The sequence below is a fragment of the Pinus tabuliformis genome, chromosome 7 (assembly GCF_031772625.1).
Source record: "Pinus tabuliformis cultivar Carrire ecotype Pingquan chromosome 7, CPIR1, whole genome shotgun sequence".
Taxonomy (NCBI): Eukaryota; Viridiplantae; Streptophyta; class Pinopsida; order Pinales; family Pinaceae; genus Pinus; species Pinus tabuliformis.
In genome coordinates this window covers 1606400092-1606421720 of record NC_142293.1, presented here as the reverse complement: position 1 = coordinate 1606421720, position 21629 = coordinate 1606400092, and positions in this window count along the sequence as shown.

The window sequence follows — 21629 nt, the reverse complement described above, 5'->3', positions numbered from 1 at the left end:
TGTATTGCTTGAGAAGTCATCTATAAATGATACATACTACACAGACTTACCCAGTGCTGGAACTGACATAGGTCCAAAAACATCATTGTGCACAAGCTCTAATACCCCTTTCGCCCTCTTAGCACCAGAGGGGAAACTCACCCGATTCTTCTTCCCATATACAAAATGTTCATAAAAATCAAAATCTATGTATAAATTAGACATAGAAATACCATAAAGTATTTAAAGGCCCTTCTCTCCAATATGTCCAAGCCTTTGATGCCTTAGCATGGTCTTTTCTCTAGAGACCACTATATTTTCTGCTCCATTTTTAGGAACCACATAACTATTGCACCCATCAATAATAGTGATACCTAGAAACTTGTACAAAGTTCCAATCCGAACTCCCCCCCAGCAATACCAGTGCTCCTCGAACCATCTTGCATGTATCTTTCTTGAACAAGTTTTTTACACCTACATCATCCATATTTCTTACAGAAATCTGATTTCTGGTCAATGCACGAATATGAAGAACACAAGGAGGTTTTCTAATCCTTCCACCTTGCAACTTTAGCTTGACTTTTACACATTCGACGATTCTAGCCTTCCTATCATCCCCTAAGAAGACATCACCACCATCATATTTCTCATACTCCCATAACCACTCCCTATGAGGACTGAAGTGAAAGGATGCACCTGAGTCAATCCACCATTTCTTGTGATATACATGTGTACTTGAAGAAGAAGCCAAGTACAAATATCCACATTCATCTGAGGTGGTTTTTGCCTCTAGAGAAGGAGAATAATCATATCCCTTTCTTTCTCAAGAGATTTAGATGTACAATCATTTTTGAGGTGCTCTTCCTTTCTGCATTTCCATCACACCTTTACAGGTTTTCCTAAAGATTTAGATCTCCCTCTAGATTTAGATCTCTCACTCAAGGACTTATCTTTATTTCTATTATGGGACCATCCTTGTACATACAAGGCATCTCCATTATAGCTCTCCATATTTTTCCATCTCATCTCCTCCGACAGTGAGGATGGGACTATTTCATCAAACTTCAAGGTAGTTGTATTGCTACCTATTGCAACAATGAGACTATCCCATGAATCTAGTAGAGAACATAGCAAATTGATGCACTTATCTTCATCTAAAATTTTAATATCAACAGATGAAAACTGGCTTACCATAGTATTAAAGGTGTTCAAATGCTCTCTCACCAAGTCTCCATCCTTCATCCTCAGGTTATGCAAATTTTTCCGTAGGAACAATTTGTTCACCAGAGACTTGTATTGGTACAAAGTCCCTAACTTGTCCCATAAAGCCTTCACCCTAGCTTTTGCTAATACACTAAAAAATGTTATATCTAAGACTTTTTTGATCCATAATGTAGATATGAGTTTTTTGGATTAATCACATTGTTAGGATTTGGTGGACATTTTGAACCAAATAATGGGGTTCATCCTCAGGACAAGGTGAGAAGTCAATAGACCTGAGGGAATAAATAGTAAGGATGCATCACTACTATTTTGGAGAATTTGGTATCTAAAGATAAATAATAATTCCCTAAATGAGTAGCCACATCTAGAACAACAGTTTAAAGCACTTTAGCCTTATCCTATAAGAAATAGATAAGATAAAGAAGATGAGAAGACCTACTTGTAGTTCTGATTTCCTCTTATCTCCTTTATATCGATCATGTTGCTCCTTCCTGTACTTAACACACTTGAGAAGTACCTATAAACACAAACAGAATATGAAAACTGATCAAAGCATACGATCCATTGAATATAAATGAAAGGAATCAGAGGCAATTCATACATATAAGCATTATGAAAGAACACATCATATGGAAAAAGGTTCAAACACTTTATTAGATAGAGGAAGGAATTAAAATCATCAGTGTCTGATTCAAAGTCATTCCTCTAGCTTGGATCCCATCCACATTGCATCAAAAGCAAGACAAGCTTGCGGCATCACATCGTTTGCTCCAAAGTCAAGTCTCATAGAAACATTATCTCCTTATCTCCAACCCCTGATCACTTAGATGAATGGTAAATTTATATGAATATGAAGGAGGTTTTGTCATTAATGGTGACATTGAATGGCCTTCCATACTTAGAATTAGTTCCATGGAGGAAGGTATGAGAGGATAGGATGCTCCTTAAATCATTCCTCATCCATTTTCGAGCTCATCGGAGTTGATAAGTGAGGGAATCTTCTAGATGACTCTGAAACATAAGAATATTCCCCAAACCCTATGTGAATTTCACTCAATATCACCTAGCATAGGTGAAAGGAAGCCTAAGTGCTCTGCAGAGCAACTTGGCAGTGGACTCAACTGCTCTTTAGCACACATTCATAAGGGCTTACCTGCACTGGTCCTTCTAGAGGCAATTTCTGGATGTCTTCAAGTCATGAAACTATCTAGGAAGGGGGCATTCAAAGGGTTGACATGTTTAGGGCATGAAACAACTGAATTTAGGGTTTCGTGAGCCCTAGAAAATTGATCTAAATGTTGAGATTTGATGTGCCCAAATGGATCTGTAACAGTTTCCCCCTAAAGCATGAAGTCAGAAAAATGCCAATGTCGAATGAAATTCTTTACGATGTGATGAGGAGGTATCGAAGTGGAAGGTGAACTGCATCAATTACAATACATATATCATGATATTTTATTTTACATGAATTTCTTAGGGAAGGCATACCCATGCTCAACTTATAAACTTTTCATTACATATACATAAACAATCGTCTACAGATATAGACCCATGATTGTAATGACTATCAATGTAAAGCCATTGTACATATGATTTAGTACTCCTGATATCGCAGGCCGAATGGATGAAACTAGATCTGGGGACTTCAATCTCGTTCTACCATTCGCTCAAGTACGAGTGTAACCATGTGAATATGTGACCTGAAGTCGAACAAGATAAGACACCATCTGATTACCAACTGATGATGTAAGCCATTAACAGATGTGAGAGAAATCAACGATAATGATAATGATCCTCAAGGTACTGTAGTACATTCTGCATGGTGTGAATAGATGATTAGATGTCGAACACCATACAAAGTCTTTTGGTCGAAGGCCATTGATGTATGCCTATCATCGAAGGCGAGAAACCTGCCATTGATGCATGCAAGCTTCAAGGTACTAAATGGGTGTTTCTAAGTCAACTTCTTAGATAATGATCTGATGTCAACAAGAAGTGACTCATCGCAAGAGGGCCTTGATGTATCCCACATCAACGACATGAAACGAGTGTAGTGATTTTAGAGATGGAATTTGACTGACAACACAAGGTTCAGGAATGGCGGTGATGAAAATGAAGGTTTATGGCATTGCAAAAGATGGATTTTGACTGGATGACTTCTCTTGAACATGTCAGTGACACTAAAGTGAATTGGTAGCATTGACCCAAAACAAAGCAATGAATGGTATGGTAGACCAATGGTGTGATAACCATCAAGCTAATAACCCAACCCAGATAGTTTGAATGAATTGGAAACATTGACCCAAAACAAAAGTGATGGATGGTGTGATAGACCATAGGTATGATAACCGTCAAGCAAATAACCCAACCCAGATAGTCATGGAGATGAAGTGAAAGTTTCATGTTCAAGAGTGACCTGCTACCATAAAGTGGTTTTCCCATTTTTCCATTTTCCCCAGTCATTATTGACCAGTACCTCTTTATATTTATCAAGCTTGAGGAGGATAACATATGCTTGTTGTATAATTTCACCCTTCGGGCAAATCCTTCGCTATTTGATGTTTTAACGAGTCTAGCGAAGGTGAAACTCGATCTTGTCTAGATGGAAAAGTTTGTCGCTATTTGATGTTTTTAATGAGTTTAATGACAAAGATAACTCAATCCTTTTCATGTTTAGAGAGTTTGAAAAGGTAAAAAAAGAAATCTCCTTAAGTCCTTTTTCGTAGATTAATCCCTCAAGCCCGAAAAAGCGTAAAATAATACAAGAGAGATATCATTTCCAATCCGTTAACAAGCTAGAAATGACAAGTGCTCGGTAATCTTTTCATATTTAAAGAGTCTGGAAAGAGCTTAAAGAGGAATCCACTTTGAGGAATGAGTGGTGTCTAGGATAGCAACTGATTCCGGTGATGTTGGAACTTCTCAAAACATGTTGATTTATGTGAAGAGGCTGGCTAATAACACCATTCATTGCAATTGTTCCTCAAAAAGCGTAAAACAACCAAGTGAAAGCGTATGATCGGCTAAAGGGATGGTGGCAATATGATGAAAACAACCAAGGCTCATCTAACAAAAGATGTTGATAGAATGGCAATCATGAGGTTTAAAAATGGAAATGGGTTCATTTTTAGACAAGCTTGAACCATAGTGAACTATGCTTGAATTCAGTTTCATGTTTACACAAGCTTGAAATGAAAAACTATGCTTGGATTCAGTTTCATTTTTACACAATCTTAAAACAAAGAACTATGCTTGGATTCAGTTTCATTTTTACACAAGCTTAAAATGAAGAACTATGCTTGAATTCAGTTTACATGCCCGCAACATGATGAAAAGAAGATTCTCCTGTAACTAGATGGAACTCACTCCGGTGAAGCAAGATGGTTATCCAACACCTTTTTGGCTTCATCTAAATAGGGACAAAGGTGAATGGGGTGATTCCCTTCACATAACCTATAGTGAAAATTAATTTTACATTAGGTGCATGCCCCCCAAGCATCATTACATTGACCTAAGTAGACTACTCACGACTATGAGGTAGATGGAATAAAGATTCACTTACGAGATCAAGTGAAAGACTCGACTAGGATTTTACGAGATCTAATCAAAGACTCGACTTGGAACTTTGATCCAGGGGACCTTGTTTCATTTTTTAATGAGCTTGACACAAGACAAGGAACTCTGCTCATATTCCTTCTTTCATTTTTTAATGAGCTTGACACAAGACAAGGAATTATGCTCATACCCCTTGGTTTCATTTTTTAATGAGGTTGACACAAGGAAAGGAACTATCCTCATGGGAGTTGTTTCATTTTTTAATGAGGTTGACACAGTAAAAGAGCTATCCTCATATCCTTGGTTACAACTCATAAGAGGTCATGAAGGAGAGATCTTTTTCCAATGCTCCCAGTACATAATGTACAACATCATGGAATTGATTGTCCATTGATGTAGGCATGGAACTGGTTGCCACATAATTAACCCATGGCAGGGATGATACCATTGGTACAAAAGGACCATTTAGGGAATATTGTTGGCTGGAAGCCATATTTGGACCGGAAAATGAAAGTTGGTCAAGGGTGATAATTCTGCCTTCATGCGGGGAACAAATCACTCGAAAGAGTGTTGAAACAATAGCTCCCATGTCATAAACATATTCGTGCCTAAGAAGTAAATTGTAATCTAAAGGGCTTGAGACTACCATAATTTTTAGATAAACAATTTTTCCTCCCAAATTGATAGGCAACTGACAAAGGATCCCTAATGGTTGACTGGTTCCTCTGTTAAAATCCAATAGATTATGGGTAACAAGCACAAGTGGCAGCAAACCAAGCGCTTGCCAAGCAGATGAGGAAAGGATACTCACAGATGCACCTTCATCTATAATAGTGCCAGATACAATCATATTACAAACCTGTACTATGATCTGGAAAGGCACATAAGAAGGAAGACAGTATCCTACCAGTCGATTCCAATCAAAGGAAGTGACTAGACTAGTTGGAGGGGTTTACTGTAGAAATGGGAGTATTAACCCCTTGAGTTACGATAGTGGGAGGATTTTCCTCCTATCTTGATGGAACATGAGGACTGCCCCCAATCTCATTAGAATCTGAAGAAACAAAAAGAACTTGAGTGGTATCATATTCACTCTCTTCGAGAAAGGTATGATTAACTGAAGGTGAAATTGGGTCGACGTTACCTTGACCTATTGATTTGGGTCAGGTATAGACTCATAGGATTCACTTTTAGAGAGAGTGGATTTGACTGACGGTTGATTTAAGTCAGTCGATTCATCAACTAGTGAAGGATTAAGGGATAGTTTCGTGTAACCAGATGGAAGTCGCTGTGGTGAAGCAGGACGGTTATCCAACACTTTTTTAGCTTCATCCAGATAGGGACAAAGGTGAATGGGATGATTCCCTTCACATAACATACAGGGAAGCTTAACTTTACCCTTCTTTCCATGAACTTTACTACCACTAGTTGATGGTGTGTCACCAGCATGATCTCCAAATGTTGATGAAACAGGATGATGTGAACGAGAAGACCATTCTTCTAAGATCTGAGGAATATTAGGACAATTTCTAAGAAGATTGTCTCCTGCACAAAGTTTGCATGGATATCGAACTTTGTGAGGCTTGATGGATGGTTTCTCGTCAGATGTTGCATTCAAAACAATGGTTCCTTGGTTGCCCCTCTTCTGAATTTTCTTCTTCTTCTTCTTCTTCCCTTTCTTCTTCTCCTTATCCACCTAGTTACTAGTACCAATACTTTCTCTAGGCAAAGACAAAGAAGGGGAGGAAGAAACAACTAAGGAAGAAGGAAAAGGGTCAACTTTAGGATCAACTGGAGGTTGATTTTGTCCAGTTGGAGGAGTACTCGATTGCGAAGAAATCACGACATTTCGAACCAAGGAGGTTGAAAACAACCATACTGGAAAGCCAATGGTAAATCCAGGAAGGGATAATGTACCTATATAAGGAGCACCAATATTTTTGAAAGGAGGAAAAGGACTAGGATTCCCATCAAAAGGAATTCCTTTATTGGTAGACTCCAAATTTGTCGCAATATGTTTCAACCTAAGATCAGCTAAGGAGTGATCATGGAGGATGTTATCTGCGGTCAATTAATTTTATTTTAATCAAATTAACATAACAAAACAAAAGAGGGATAATCTAGGAAAAGAGTTTACCAAGAAATTGTGAACTGCAGAATACCTCCCGATGAACCAAGAAGTACGAGCAGGAAATCTCCTCGAATGTTGTGTTCGGTGTATCACAGTGTAGAAGGGAGCAGACTTAGTTACCTAAGGATGGATAGCAACCTAGTGTTGTCCTCCCATATATACCAGAAAGTACATGGAGGCCCAATCTGTATAAGCACTGTCTAAGGCAAAACCGCACAGTGAGAGCATTCCCATATACTTTGCGTACTATAACACCGCCCTATATACTCGAAGGTACGTCGATGAGCTATTATATACTCACGTACGTGGAATGAGGTATCACACTTGGGATGTAGTGCAGACAAGTTAGTGACAACTGCTTTGTTTTATGACGCCGGAGCATGTCTCTAGCCTAGACCTCTAGATGTTTTTCGTTAAGTGACAATGCTCAATTAGGTAAATTGAGATAAATTTTAAGTTGATCTTCTTTAGAATTTGCCTTTCAAGGTTCACCACATGATGTATGTTTTCAATTCCTAAAATTCAACTAATATGATAAGCATTCTTTCCATTCAATTTAACAATGAAAATCCTTAGCTAGTAGGCATAGAGCAATCAGATTTTTGACAAAGAGAAAAGAGCACATCTAATGCAATTTCCCTAGCTATTCATTTGAAGCATTCACAAACTACAATATGAATGATGCAAGTTTTTCTTTTTAATTTCCTTAATTTGAATATGAACAAAAGGAAATATGCACATGCAATCAATCAATATTTCATAAGAACAAAGACTTTTACGACAGTTCTTATTCGAATGAAGAGAAGACTTTATGACACTTTCTTTTGAATGAAGATTAATAAAATATATTCTAACTTTGACTAAAGACTGATAATGACAAAGAAAACATTAAAGAAACATTAATCAATCAAATCAAAGTAGGGCTAGCAAAGGAGATAAAAATTTGTTCTCCGAGACATGACATTCATTGATCAATCATCAAGCAAACAAACAGAGAAAAATTGGAAAAAACACTTTCCACAGGTGGGAATTTGACCTAAGGTTGATCAGCGCAGTTCAAAGAGGGACTAGCTGCGCTGAAGAGCACTGTCTCTCACTCAAGGGTTCTTTGCAGAGAACTGTCCCCTGACCAAGGCTGCGTTGATGTCTGAGAGGCCACTCAAGAGTCATCTAACCTCAATTTTTTACCAAAATTCAATGCAAAAGGGCTGAAATATAGTCAATGAACACAAGTAGGGTCTACAAGGATGTCTTACGAGGTGGATAAGCTACTTGGAATGAGGATTCTTCCCAGTGGAGTCGCCAATTTGTTTTGGGGAATTTGCTATCTATGGATAAATACTAATTCCCTAGATGAGTAGCCACATCTAGAACAATAGTTTAAAGAACTTTAGCCTTTTCCTATAAGCAATAGATAAGGTAAAGAAGATGAGAATACCTACTTGTAGTTCCACTTTCCTCTTATCTCCTTTGTATCGATCTTGTCGCTCCTTCCCATATTTAACACACTTGAGAAGTACCTGTAAACACAAACAGAAGACGAAAACCGATCAAAGCATACAATCCATTGAATATAAATGAAAGGAATCAGAAGCAATTCATACATATAAGCATTATGAAAGAACACATCATATGGGAAAATGTTCAAACACTTTATTAGATAGAAAAAGGAATTACAACCATCAGTGTCTAATTCAAAGTCATTCCTCCAGCTTGGATCCCATCCACATCACAACAAAATCAAGACAAGCTTGTGGCATCACATCATTTTCTCCAAAGTCAAGTCTCATAACAGCATTATCTCCTTACAATTCAACATAATCCAGCCCCTGATCACTTAGATGAGTGGTCAATTTATAGGAGGATGAAGGAGGTTTTGTCATTAATGGTGACATTGAATGGCCTTCCATACTTAGAATTAGTTCCATGGAGGAAGATATGAGAGGATAGGATGCTCCTTAACTCATTCCTCATCCTTTTTCAAGCTCATAGGAGTTGATAAGTGAGGGAACCTTCTAGATGACTCCAAAATATAAGAATATTTCCCAAACCCTATGTGAATTTTGCTCAATATCGCCCAGCGTAGGTGAAAGGAAGCCTAAGTGCTCTGCAGAGCACCCTGGCAGTGACTCAAATGCTCTGTAGTGCACCTTCATAAAGGCTTACCTGCGCTCGTCCCTCTAGAGGCAATTTCTGGATGTCTTCAAGTCATGAAACTGTCTAGGAAGGAGGCATTCAAAGGGCTAACTTGTTTAGGGCATGAACCAACTGAATTTAGGGGTTTATGAGCCCTAGAACATTGATCTAAATGTTGGGATTTAATGTGCCCAAATGGATCTGTAACAACTACCCAAAGTTAGCCATTGAAAATTAGCTGTTAGGGAATTTGTTACATTGTGTAATGAATTAGTTAGAAATTCGTTGACATGTAATAAATAATGTTTATTTTCGATATTATAAATTAATAATATTAAATTTAGTTAGGAAATAGTTGTTGGGTAATAAATAAATATTTCATTTCAATATTATAATTAGATTATTAATATTTATTTTAAAATTATCTAGAAATAATTAGTTTCAGATATTATAATAATAATTGATTTTTCTAATACAGTTTGTGAGGTTTTGACTCATAATATTAGAAACTAGCTGTTAGAAGTAATTGAATATTTTGTTTCATAATCATAAGCTAAATGTATTAATAGTAGTGTCGTCTAAAAATAACTAGTTTAAATAAGGTAATTTGTTAGGGTTTGACTAATCCAAGGGTGGGTTAGAGACTAACTTATAATTCAATATTATTAATTCATATAGTAATATTATAGAAGGACTGCAATTTGTTGGAGGAGAACTAAAGGTATTCAATCATATCAATAATATATTGATGGTGTTTATTATTTTTATTGATTTAGAGATTAATAATATCATTCTAATATTTTAATTCATTAATAATATTATTGCTTTCTATAATAATGAAATATAATAGTATTATTTTATTATTAATTTGTATAGAAGAAGAAAGATTAAAATTGCCTGGCGGAAAACTAATATTAAAAAAATAAATAAATAAATAAATAATAAATAAAATTTTAGGGGAATTAAAGGAAAATTAATACAGAAGGGGGAAAAACATGAAGGCGAGAAGGGAGGTCAAATGAAGAATGGAAAGGGAGAGGAGAGGAAAGGGAAGAAGAGTCACAAGGAGAGAGCTGGAATCCATCTTTTACTCAATTTCCAGCCATCATCCCTATTGAGGTTTTTGGGATGCCTCCCTATTTCAATTGCTTCTCTGAGCTTCCTGTGCTGGAAATGATCAACCCTAGCAATGAATTTGAATTCTTCAATGCAAACATGGTGTTTCGATTTGATAGAGTGTTCGGTAAGGGCTGATCTGTGAAAGCGATTATGTCTAATGTCAGCCGCATGTTCACTAATTCTCTATTTAATAGACCTACCTGTCTCTCCAATGTAGGGGATACCACAGGAGCAGGGAATAAGGTAAACCCCTTTTGTGACTTTAGGGTCGATAGGGTCCTTAATGGATCTAAGGGAACTTTTAATGGTATTGAGAGGCTTGAATAAAGAAGATACATTACTCTTCTTAAGAATATGGGCAATCCTATCCGTGGTTCCTTGGATATATGGGAGTTGAACCTTAGAGATAGGATCAGAACAAGCAGGTTTAACCCTAGGTGCTTTATTGCATCTGAGAAAGGCCTTAAGGCTCAGAGGCCTACTGTACCCATTATTTTTACAAACTTCAAGAAAATGAGATTTCTCATGTTCGAGGTGGATGTCATCAGAGATTCTTAGAGCATGGGTGGCAAGAGTGGTGAGAACCCCGAATTTATGAGCCAGGAAATGATGGGAGTTGGCATGAAGATACTGTTCAGTATGAGTCTTTTTCCTAAAGACTTGGTGAAAGATAGAACCATCATCTCTCCTAGAGAGGAGGATGTCGAGAAAGGGAAGGAAACCATTCTCCTCAACTTCCATTGTGAACTCGATCGAGTCTGATTGAGAATTGAGGTGATTAGTACTATTATATTTGATTATTGTAGAAAGAAATAATATTATTAATGAATTCAAATATTGGAATGATATTATTAAATCTCTAAATCAATAAAAATAATAAACACCATCAATGTATTATTGATATGACTGAATATCTTTAGTTCTCCTCCAACAAATTATAGTCCTTTTATAATATTACTATATGAATTGATAATAATGAATTATAAGTTTGTCTCTAACCCACCCTTGGATTAGTCAAAGCCTAACAAATTACCTTATTTAAACTAAGTATTTTTAGATGACACGACTATTAATAAATTTAGCTTATGATTATGAAATAAAATATCCAATTACTTATAACAGCTAGTTTCTAATATTATGAGTCAAAACCTAACAAACTATATTAGAAAAATCAATTATTATTATAATATCTGAAACTAATTATTTCTATATAATTTTAAAATAAATATTAATAATCTAATTATAATATTGAAATGAAATATTTATTACCCAACAACTATTTCCTAACTAAATTTAATATTATTAATTTATAATATTGAAAATAAATATTTATTTATTACATATCAGCTAATTTCTAACTAATTCATTAAACAATGTAACAAATTACCTAACGGCTAATTTTCAACAGCTAACTCTGGGTAGTGATGCATCCTTACTATTTATTCCCTCAGATCTATTGATTTCTCACCTTGTCCTGAGGATGAACCACATTAGTTGGTTCCAAACATCGACCAAATCCTAATGATGTGATTAATCCGAAAGACTTATATCTACACTTAACAATACTGAATCTAAGATACACAACCGTATTGTGCTCTTTTCTTTCTGATCAAAATTCACCTAGTCTTCACCTAACATTATCGTTGGTTTAATACGCAGATTTACAACAACCAATTGATCTTTATCCACTAGCATATACTCCATATTGAGTTTCCACAACTCAAAAATCTCATCATAAAATTCTCGATCTCTATCTTTCCACTGCTCGCCATCTCCTTTCACCACTAGAATCGATCTTGCAAATATCCCACTGAATAGGGTCTACCACAGGCTTCAGAAAAACCCCTTAACAGCAAAGGCGTCCCCTTGAAGTTGAAATAAATTTGATACCAAATGTAGGTTTTAACACTGTACATAATTTACTTGCAAACAAATTCTTGAAAACAAAACATATACAATGGCGAGAAATACCAAAGAAATGCACAGAGATTTTTCCCTTGGATCCAAAAACCTAGACTACCAGATTGATTTTTTATTATGCTCCTTTTAATGTTACAATACATATATATACATGACGTAGCATTCATTAACCCCAATCCATTAACCCTAGATTAGAACATAATCATAGTTCCCTTAAACGTATCTACAAAATAGCATTGGTAGAAAACCATCATGCCCAAAGCCATGTGCAAAACTCATGCACAAAACCATAGGTAGATCTGCCCACCTAATATAGGGTCCTGAAAAAATTCTTGGGGTGTTTCCCCAAACCCTTTGAAACCCCCTGATGAGGAGGGTTGTACCCAACACAATGAACAAGGGTGACTTTTGCCCCCCCGTGATACCCACGCACGTGCAACTAGTCATGGAAAGAATATAACAGACACCCAACAAAACTAATTGTTGGAAATATGTTGCCATTGATGTCCACACATGACAAGGGTGTCAAAGAAGGACTCAAGAGATTAAATTTGAAGCACGAGAAGAAGATTCAACTATCAGCATGGGTTAGGATGATGCAATGACTTTGGCACCAGTTTTGGAGACATAGTTCATATAAAAAACAGATAAAACCCAACTTAATGGAAAGAGCTAAGAATTTTTTTTCTAGTGATATGCAGAAGTCTCAAAATGGCCTCCTAGTTCGAAAGATAGAGCCAGTAAAAATTTTCGTACTCCCAAAGTAAAATAGCAGAGTTAGAAGAGGTTCGGAACCATTTTTGGCATCACATACATAATTGGTAGAAATGGTGGAGGAGTGGAAAAAAGATGGACAAGGCTGACTTATAGTGACAACAAAGCAGCATGAAGGTTTCCTATTAGCCATAGGCAAGGACCACACCACAGCCTGGCTTGACAAACATACCCCAACGAAGTTGATATTACACTCAAACAAATGAGTGGGATGATCGCACCATATTATACTATATCGGAAGTATGACCCCAGAGTATTTTTATTGTGTACGCAGAGGAATTGTTCGGAAGCATCCATTGGTTACAACATTCCAACTTGGTTGCAACATTTTCTTGGTGCTTAGGCTATATGAAGACCATATGCATCCTAGGGTTCTTAATCTCTACTATGAAATGTATGCAATCTCTCCCATTGTTTCTATGTTGACTTGTTGGTTGAAGACATCAATTAAATTGGCTCATTAAACTCCAAATTCATTAATTATCACTTTATCAATGTTACACCTCCAAAACTTACATTTTGGTTGTCTCTTTGGTTTTCTTGTAGAAAACTTTTGGCACACCATTAGTTATTCTTGTTCTCATAATTATTCATTTGTTTCTAGATTAGTAATAGTAATTGGATGTTGGTTTAAAATTAAAATTATATATGTTTTAATGATGGGTCAAATTAACATAAAGGGGATCACTAAAATCCTTTTTCGATGTTGCAGAAAGTTATTATATTTTTTTGTTGATGGATAATGATAAGAAATTGGAACAATTCCTCTCTTAGTAAAATTAAAGAGGATATTATTGTTGATTATCATAACATTATAATAAAAGGTAATAGTTTATATACATATGTACAGAGATACCATATATATATATATATATATATATATAGAGAGAGAGAGAGAGAGAGAGAGAGAGAGAGAGAGAGAGAGAGATCTTTGTTAGATATTAAATTGAGTAAATTATATTAAGCATTCCATAATTATTTAAAAAATCCTATTGTGAGAAGCATGCATATTTCACTATTACGCCAAGGGCACTTTTAAGACATTTTTTTAAGACAAAAGAATTCTTTTGTCTTAAAAAATCACTTTTTATTTTAATTATTTTACATTAAAATTTAATATCAACTGAATTGTCTTAAATATAAACTTTAAGACAAGAACAGTTTGAGACAAAAATATTTTAAGACAAAAGCAGTTTGAGACAAAAATATTTTAAGATGAAACTTTATATTTAAGACAAAAATAATTTAAGACAAAAATATTTTGAGACAAAACTTTATATTTAAGACAAAAGTAGTTTGAGACAAACATTTAAAGACAAAACTTTATATTTAAGGAAAAACAATTTAAGACAAAAACAATTTAAGACAAAATTATTTTAAGACAAAAATTTATATTTAAGACAAAAACAGTTTGAGACAAAAATATTTTAAGACAAAACTTATATTTAAGACAATGGCCACTTTAGATGAAACCTATTTAACACAATTAACAATTAAGACACAAACATATCAATTTAAGATCATATTATCTAACAACTGCAAAATTGACTCTGACAGTGCACCCTAAGTCAGTCAACTTGCAGGCAACTACTATCTTGCACCTATACCGAGTTCGTTATTATACTTACCATTCACGTTACCTTATCTAAAGACAACGATTTTTTGGGCTCTTTGTTTTGTGGGGGTAGTCGACTAAGAAGAATTCGACAACTTTTATTGACAAGATTTATTGGACATCAATTCCTCTTTTGTCCCTTTCATAACTACTAATACAATTAGAGACAACTTCTCTATCATTGCATTTGGCACTCCTACATGGAGAGGGATTTTTAGAAATTTTTTTATGAGATATTTTGTCTTCAAATTTTCAATACGAGGCACTAATAAAAAAGGTAAAGGTAAAGGATTAGGGGTCTGTCTTTACATTGTTATTGGGTTCTTCAAGAAGTGGAGTGATGGAGGTCAACAAAAATCGATGGGATTTAGGGCAATGGAGGCCGACAACAAAGGTGTGCTTCATGAGAGGAGCGATGGAGGAACTTTTGTTGAACGTGGATAAGTAGTATCATAGTTGGAGAACTTTTCAGGGTCTCCATAAATTTTGTTTTAATATGTGTTTTTTGAATGTTTCTTTTATTTTAATGCTACTTCTATATGTTGGTTGCTATTATCAGCACATTATTGTGTTAGAACTCTTGACTGTCATCGACAACATGGATTAGATTCACCTGAAGGATTGTTGAAAGATGCAGCAATAAATTCTTAATTTGATTTTTCCTTCATTAAATTGAGAAAATATGAATTTCCACATCAGCATACAACTTGGATGCAATTAACTTGTGTGACATGCCTTGTGTCACATAGTTTATTGAGTAAATTCGAGTTAGAGGACTTAGAGTTTAGTTAAGCATTTGTGATTTGTAATTTGTATCAATCAAAGTCAGTTATCTTGAGTTGTATTCAAGTAAACTAGTTCTAGTTGTTGGAGGAACTCGTGGAAGTTTAGTTGTGTAGTGGGACTTTAGTAAAACTCAATGATCATCTAGTTACTAATCAATCATCCCAAAATAACTAGTGCATGCAAAGAATTCGAGTTCCCCAGTTGTGGTGGAGATTCCAAGGTAGTGTAACATCAGTTGTAGACTAGTTTTCAGTGTACAAGTGTTGCATGCAATAAGATGATCAACCTTGGGAATTGCGCAACCCATTTTGGAAAATTTCCTAAATAATAGGGGAATAATTTCTCGAGGAATCGCACAAGGAAATAGGGGCTCAAGAAAAGGCATAAATTGACTAAATCTGGGCCAGAGCTTCTTAATGAGTAGAGAGAGGGGTTATTCACATGCAGGTTGTGCTAGTTGAGCAAAGCAATTGTAATACATCTATGTTCATCATATTAATGCAAGCATACATTGGGGTTTTTACCAGACTTCTTTCCCAAAGAAAGATATTGTGTGCATGTGTGTTATTTCTTATATCATGTCTGGAATTTTTGTTTTAAGTTGGGAATTGACTTCCATTGTTGGGTCCCTATAATAAGAGTGATTACCCCATTACTATTGTAGTTGTACCCCTTATTAATATTGTTGTACCCCTATTATCCCCATATTGTTATTACTGTGCCCCATAGAATCCCTCTATTGTTATTTTTGTGGCTTTATATTATTATTGTTAGGTCGGCTGGGTTATATTGTGACTCCTTATACTCCTATATATATAAAGGAGGTTTTGTCATTTGAATCATCCAAGAATTGTTCATTTATGTAATGTAAATGAGGTTGCCCCCTCGAAGAGGCTGAATTCTAAGGCGTTGATCTATCTTTTCTATCTTTTTCTTGAGCTGGTTTCATAACATTTGGTATCAGAGCTTTGGATTCTAGGGTTTCGCTGCTCCAAACAGGTCAAAATGGAATTTTCGCTAGAAATTTTTTTCTACGACGTTTCAGAAGCTAAAAAAAAAACCCATTTGAGAAGACGTCACGTTGAATCTCAGGTCCTAATTTTAGAGCTTTTCGAGCTATATTTGTGGAGATATGATCTTAGGAAGTTGGTCTTTTTGCAGACTCCTAAATTACATTCCAAATAGGTGACCTGGGGAAAATAATCATAACTTTCTCTCTGAGCACCGGATTGAAATTTTGTAAAAAGCTGTAGAAAGAGGATGGACTTTAGTTTCTTGTATATCATTTTTAGAACCAAAGGTCGAAACAAGGACAGGTGGAACGTCGTACAAGTTAGCTCTACTAAACTAGTCTATAATCAGGTCACTGTGGGAGATTTGACATAACTCTTCCTTGGAGAATCCAATTGGGATCAGACTGGTGGCATTGGAAAGAGGACATATAGGGCTACTATCAGTCACAATTTTAGAACTAGATGATCATAAATTACAAAGATACATCAGAGGCAATATCGAGCTCCTACAAAGTGAAAAAAGGTGTGTAGATTTTTTTAAATTTTTGCTTAAGCTTGGTTTGAAAAATTATTTTGAAGGAATTCAAAGGGCATAGTAGAGAATTGTTATCAGTAACTGATTCCCAGAGGAAATAAAATGCAATCACCTAGTAAGCATCCTGAAAGCAGTAGCATGACTCATAGAGGAAGAAATGCTACATGATATATCAAAATTACAAGACCAAGTGCAACAAATGTCAGTCTCACAAAAGCTAACAGAAGCTAAGATAAATGGCATGGAATCTAAGATAAAGGGTGTGGAAGCTAAGATGAATGGCATGGAAGCTAAGATGGACGATTGGAAGACAGATTTGAAGACAGACATGGAAGAATTGAAGATAAATATGAATAAGTTGCTACAAGAAATGGTCACTAATGGTGAAAGGGTAGTAAAGGAAACTCATGATGAGAACAAAAGAAATGTTAATCATGATTCCATATACCCTAATGTTGGATCAAAGACCCACCATATTTCAAAAATCTATATGAGGAAGTTTGATGGCAAGGATCCCGCAACATGGATATTACAGATGGAGAATTTTTTTGATCTCAATAATGTGCAAAACACACAAAAGGTACGTATTGCAACTTTATATTTGGAACCAAATCAATTTGTATGGTATCAATGGCTTTGCTCTCGTAAACAAATTATCACTTGGGCAATTTTTATGAAAGAATTGACAGCGCATTATGAGGATACAAAAATCAACACTTTTTTTAGCCAATTGATAAGTCTCAAACAAAAGGGTTCAATAATGGAGCACATTGAGGAGTTACAAAAATTGAACATAAGGGTAAAAAATATTCCAGAGGAGCATAGGATTGATGTGTTCATAGGGACTTTAAAGGATAATATCCAACATGATGTTCGCCTTTGGGAACCTGATTCATTAGAGAAGGCATTCAGGTTAGCAAGAAAAATGGAAAGCAAAATTATGGCAACCAGGAAGCACACCACTCACAACTATAAAGATGGAAGTGTTGTTGCCCCTAGTCTTCCACAACCTATAAGGTTGACACCACAACAATTGGAAGAAAAAAGAGAAAAAGGGCTTTGTTATAGTTGTGATAGCAAATACACTAAAGGTCATAAGTGTGCTGAGAAGAAATTATTCTACATAGATTGTGAAGAGGAAGAAGAAAAGGAGCAAGAAAGGTCAAAAGAAGAGGATATACTCCAGGAACAAAGCCTAGATAAAGAAGAAATGAATCCAACCATATCTTGTAATGCATTGGTGGGAATTACCACTCCTCAAACCATCAAGATAGAAGGAAAAATCAAGAAGGAAAAGGTAATAGTGTTGATTGATTCAGGAAGTACCCACAATTTTATTCATTGTAAGGTAGCAAAAGAATTGAATTGCTTGTTATATCCAGCACGAGAGTGTCAAGTGATGGTTGCAAATGGAGGAACAATAAATTGCTTGGGAAAGTGCCATAATATCAAGCTATCCATGGGAGAATATGTATTGACTAGCCCAATGCTTTCCATTCCAATGGGAGGTGCTGATGTTGTACTAGGAGTCCAATGGCTACAATCCTTGGGTACAATAGCTTTTAATTTTCAAGAACTTTTCATGAAATTTTCTGTGGAAGGAAAGGAAGTTGAATTAAGGGGTATAGTAGGGAAACATGAAAGATAATAAGCTCTAACGGTATGACAAAGCTTCTAAAAGAGGAACAAAGAGGTTTAATTGCACAATTATGTTTTCTAGATGTTTCCACATTGGAATCATCTATTTGTCCAGATCTACAAAAAGTCTTGGAAAATCATTCCAAGGTATTTGAGACTCCCAAAGGTCTCCCACATATTCGTGATCATGATCATGCTATTCATCTGATTCTAGGAAGTGTTCCTCCAAACATCAGGCCGTACAAATATCCCTATGCCCAAAAGAGTGAAATTGAATGTATGGTTGCAGAAATGCTAGAGGCTGGTATAATTCAACTGAGTCAAAGTTCTTTCTCTACTCCAGTAGTATTGGTGCACAAGAAGGATGGATCATGGCGCATGTGTCCGAATTATAGGGAGCTCAACAAGCTCACTATTAAAGATAAGTTTCCCATTCCTGTCATTGATGAATTACTGGATGAATTCCATGGATCAATTTACTTCACCAAGTTGGATCTTCGTTCAGGATATCATCAAATCAGAATGAAGACTGAAGACATTCCGAAAACAACATTTAGAACTCATGAGGGTCATTATGAATTTTTGGTCATGCCTTTTGGCCTTACCAATGCACCTTCAACATTTCAAGGTTTGATGAATTAAATTTTCAAACCATTCCTTAGAAAATTTGTGTTAGTATTTTTTGATGATAAACTAATCTACAACAAGTCTTGGAAGGATCATGTTGAACATGTTGACAGGGTGCTACAACTAGTGGAGGAGAAACAATTATATGCAAAAATATGCAAATATTTTTTTGGAGTACAAGAGGTGGAATATCTGGGTCATATTGTATCTCATGAAGGAGTTAAGGTAGACCCTAGCAAAATTAAAGCCATTACGGAATGGAAAATTCCCACATCCATAAAGCACTACGAGGATTTCTTGGGTTGACAGGGTATTACCGCAAGTTTTTTAAGAATTATGGGAGAATAGCAACACCTATAACAACATTATTGAAGAAAGATGCATTTTCATGGACTCCAGAAGCAACAAAGGCATTCGAACATCTTAAAGAGGCAATGTGCCAAGCACCGGTCTTAGCTACACCGGACTTCACAAAAACCTTTATTATGGAATGTGATGCTTTAGGAAATGGAATTGGTGTTGTTTTAATGCAAGATGAAAGACCCATTTCTTTTGAAAGTCATCCAATCAAGGGAAAGTTTTTACACAAGGCTATTTATGAGAAGGAAATGTTGGTAATACTCCATGCACTTAAGAAATGGCGACCCTACCTAATGGGAAGACACTTCAAGGTAAAAATGGATCATGATAGCCTTAAATACTTTTTAGAACAAAGATTATCCTCTGAAGAGCAACAAAAGTGGGTCACAAAGATGTTGGGTTATGACTTTGAAATCATCTACAAAAAAGGGAAGCAAAATTTGGTGGCAGATGCACTCTCAAGAAAGGATGAGGATGTGGAAGAATTGTTGAGCGCCATTTCTATTATCCAACCAGATTGGATAAACGAAGCAAGGGAGGAATGGAAGAATGACGAAGAAGTGTGGGCACTTATTCGAATGTTACAACAAGATTCCAGTATATCTGATACATTTAGCTGGAAAAATGATTCATTATGGTACAAAGATCACTTGTACCTCTGTAAGAATTCCCAGCTAAAACAAAAGATTCTTATGGAATTGCACACTTCTCCCTTAGGAGGGCACTCAGGATTTTTAAAAACTTAGCACAAGGTTAAGAAGGAATTTTTTTGGGATGGCCTTAAATCAGATATTCAAAAGTTTGTGCCGGAATGTTTGGTTTGCCAACAAAATAAAGTTGAAACAATTAAGACACCGGGTCTATTACAAACTTTATCCATTCCAAGCCAACATTGGGAGCAGGTTTCAATGGATTTTATCATAGGTTTACCCAAGTCTGAGGGGAAGAGTGTCATCATGGTGGTAGTTGACAGACTTACCAAGTATGCACACTTTTGTGCATTATCACATCCATTTAAAGCCAGTATAGTTTCTACTACATTTATGGCAACAACTCAAAAGCTACATGGAAACTAAAAGATTATTGTAAGTGACAGAGATCCCATTTTCACTGGAAAATTTTGGATAGAATTATTTTATTTTCTTGGTACTCAGTTAGCTCATAGCTCATCTTATCATCCTCAATCTGATGGGAAAACTGAGATAGTAAACAAATGTTTGGAAGGATATCTTCGTTGCTTTGTATCTGATAAACAGGCACAATGGTTCAAATGGTTGCCTCTGGCTGAATGGTGGTATAACACTTCCTTCCATACAACAACAAAAATGACCCCGTTTATGGCACTTTATGGGTATCAGCCACCATCCATCACATCATACTTAAGAGAAAATTCTAAGGTTCAAGTAGTGGAACATCACATCGAACATCAACAACAAGTCCTCCAACTCTTAAAGGATAACCTCATGTTGGCATAGAATAGAATGAAACAACGGGCAGATCAACATCGTAGCGAAAGAAGTTTTGATGTAGGTGATTGGGTATTCCTATGGCTACAACCATATAAGCAAATGTCCCTCAAGCAAGCTAAGAACGATAATAAATTATCACCAAAGTATTATGGTCCATACAAGGTGTTGCAAAGGATTGGTACTATGGCATACAAATTGGAGCTTCTTGCTGCTTCTCGATTGCACCCAGTTTTCCATGTTTCATGTTTAAAGAAGGTTATAGGCGACAAGCTCCCAGTTCAAACAATATTGCTAGAACTTGACGAGGAAGGAAAAATTATATTGGAACCGGAAGCAGTCACAGAAACAAGAACTCGACAGATACGAAATCGATCAATTTCGGAGTATCTTATCAAGTGGAAGAACTTATCCGCTGAAGATTCCACATGGGAGGATGAGAATTTTATACAGAAGCATCTAGAACTTCTCAAGCTTTGAGGACAACACTTTTTTGAAGGAGAGGGGCATGTTAGGTCCCTATAATACTAGTGATTACCCCATTACTATTGTATTTGTACCCCTTATTAATATTGTTGTGCCCCTATTATCCCCATATTGTTATTACTATGCCCCATAGAATCCCTCTATTGTTATTTTTGTGGCTTTATATTATTATTGTTAGGTCGGCTGGGTTATATTGTGACTCCTTATACCCCTCTATATAGAAAGGAAGTTTTATCATTTGAATCATCCAAGAATTGTTCATTT